A 2,923-nucleotide genomic window follows, 5' to 3' on the forward strand; every position below is an offset into this window, starting at 1 on the left:
CCTGCTGTGGTCTACACATTGTGTTTCTCCTGCTGTGGTCTACACATTGTGTTTCTCCTGCTGTGGTCTTTACACATTGTGTTTCTCCTGTTTATCCTGCTGTGGTCTACACATTGTGTTTCTCCTGTTTGTCCTGCTGTGGTCTACACATTGTGTTTCTCCTGTTTGTCCTGCTGTGGTCTTTACACATTGTGTTTCTCCTGTTTGTCCTGCTGTGGTCTTTACACATTGTGTTTCTCTCCTGTGTCTCTCCTGTAGGTGGCAGCCAGGGCCGGGGTGTACGACCTTCTCAACCAGCTGGGTTTCTCAGAGTTTGAGAACCTTCGGGACACGCCACTTGCCAGGCTCCGCTGCCGGTGGCAACGACAGAACAACCAATCACGTCCCTTCAGGGGGGCGTTCATCTGAGCTGAGGAGAGATCACTGTGAACCGCCAGACTATGGCTGCTTCTGGAGTGGTACTCTATTCCCTGTACAGTTCACTACTTTTGACCAGGGCCCTCTGCCCTCTTTTGACCAGGGCCCTCTGCCCTCTTTTGACCAGGGCCCTCTGCCCTCTTTTGACCAGGGCCCTCTGCCCTCTTTTGACCAGGGCCCTCTGCCCTCTTTTGACCAGGGCCCTCTGCACTCTAAAGGGACTAGGGTGCCATTTTATACAACCTATGTCCTCCTGTGCTTTTTTAAATTTTATTTTTATATATATACCTTTAAAATGCAATAACGCTTTGTATTTTGAAATGTACTAATGATTTGTAATTTTTACCCTCGTATCACTCTGATACTGTATTATGATAAATACTGCTTTTTTTTCAAACCCACTACCAATGTTAATTAGTATTTGAATGGATGTTTCAGTACTGTCAGTCGGTATTTCCTGGTTCTGGTGCTTCTGCTCTGACTGCCGCCGAGATTCAAGCTGACATTTTAGTCTCCTTTGCTCTATTGTTTCATTGTTAATATAGGAGGAATTCATATTTTGCCCCCTTGGTGAGAACTGCCTTACTAGTATGGACCCTATAGGTTTACTAGTATGGACCCTATAGGTTTACTAGTATGGACCCTATAGGTTTACTTGTATGGACCCTATAGGTTTACTAGTTTGGACCCTATAGGTTTACTTGTATGGACCCTATAGGTTTACTAGTTTGGACCCTATAGGTTTACTTGTATGGACCCTATAGGTTTACTAGTATGGACCCTATAGGTTTACTAGTTTGGACCCTATAGGTTTACTAGTATGGACCCTATAGGTTTACTTGTATGGACCCTATAGGTTTACTTGTATGGACCCTATAGGTTTACTAGAATGGACCCTATAGGTTTACTAGTATGGACCCTATAGGTTTACTAGAATGGACCCTATAGGTTTACTAGTATGGACCCTATAGGTTTACTAGTATGGACCCTATAGGTTTACTAGTATGGACCCTATCTATAGGTTTACTAGAATGGACCCTATAGGTTTACTAGTATGGACCCTATAGGTTTACTAGTATGGACCCTATCTATAGGTTTACTAGTATGGACCCTATAGGTTTACTAGTATGGACCCTATAGGTTTACTAGTATGGACCTTTATCAGAGGAGGTTTATATTCACCTGGCAGAACAAACAGCTTTGGCATTAGGGGTTGAAGTGCAGGGTTAAAGTAGGGTTACGTTTAGGGTTAGAAACCAGGGTTATGTTAAGGTTAGTTTGAGGTTATGTTAAGGTTAGTTTGAGGTTACGGTAAGGTTAGTTTGAGGTTACAGTAAGGTTAGTTTGAGGTTACGGTAAGGTTAGTTTGAGGTTATGTTAAGGTTAGTTTGAGGTTAAGGTTAGTTTGAGTTTACGTTAAGGTTAGTTTGAGGTTACGGTAAGGTTAGTTTGAGGTTATGTTAAGGTTAGTTTGAGGTTATGTTAAGGTTAGTTTGAGGTTACGGTAAGGTTAGTTTGAGGTTACGTTAAGGTTAGTTTGAGGTTACGTTAAGGTTAGTTTGAGGTTACGGTAAGGTTAGTTTGAGGTTACGTTAAGGTTAGTTTGAGGTTACGGTAAGGTTAGTTTGAGGTTACGGTTAGTTTGAGTTTACGTTAAGGTTAGTTTGAGGTTACGGTAAGGTTAGTTTGAGGTTACGGTAAGGTTAGTTTGAGGTTACGGTAAGGTTAGTTTGAGGTTACGTTAAGGTTAGTTTGAGGTTACGGTAAGGTTAGTTTGAGGTTACGGTAAGGTTAGTTTGAGGTTACGTTAAGGTTAGTTTGAGGTTACGGTAAGGTTAGTTTGAGGTTATGTTAAGGTTAGTTTGAGGTTACGGTAAGGGTTAGAGTTAGGGAAAGGCTTCAACTTTTGGGCTGGCGCAACTCCACCTCCGTAAATATATCTGCCAGTTAAACAAACACCACCTTAATCAGAACACAGTATTAGTATTAGTCTGTACTGGAACGTATTGGAAAGTTTCTCCAGTTTAAAATATAGCAGTGTCTCCAACTCCACTCCAAGGTATTCGTTGGCCAAACTGCTGTAGATGCTGCCAAAGCTAAGCTTCTGCTCTGTGTTTTACTGCTGTTTGCATGTGCCTCAGTCCTCACTTCTTCACAGCGGTTTCTCCTCTCATTAAAGGGTTTTAATCTGCGTCAGGTTCATCCATCTTTTAGATATATTTTTTCTTCAATAATGATATATACCAATTGAACCTGGAAGAATATAACTTGTAAATGGCGCGAGTTAAATCCAACTGTCGTACCCCATCAGAACCCCAAAATATACGCTTGTTCTACTCCAAGGTTTGTAAAAGAATGTCAATGTAAACACTGTATAGCCTCAAAACATGGTTCAACTATAATGTTGTTGTCATGGACGGTCTGTCCTTGTATCCATGTGGCTCCGTCCATTTTTCCAGCACCGTCCCTCTGCCTTTTACCAGAACAGTGGTCGGCATGGACGCTT

At 42.0% G+C, this 2,923-nt stretch overlaps 1 long non-coding RNA gene across 1 annotated transcript; it reads left to right on the forward strand.

Annotated features, from left to right (window-relative positions):
* The first annotated feature begins 1,932 nt into the window (after positions 1-1,932).
* Positions 1,933-2,608, forward strand: LOC135535826 (uncharacterized). Its single transcript, XR_010454893.1, has 2 exons — positions 1,933-2,185; positions 2,274-2,608. It is a non-coding gene; the product is annotated as an uncharacterized LOC135535826 (long non-coding RNA).
* The last annotated feature ends 315 nt before the right edge of the window (positions 2,609-2,923 follow it).

This window comes from Oncorhynchus masou, unplaced genomic scaffold (assembly GCF_036934945.1).
Source record: "Oncorhynchus masou masou isolate Uvic2021 unplaced genomic scaffold, UVic_Omas_1.1 unplaced_scaffold_5185, whole genome shotgun sequence".
Lineage (NCBI taxonomy): Eukaryota > Metazoa > Chordata > Actinopteri > Salmoniformes > Salmonidae > Oncorhynchus > Oncorhynchus masou.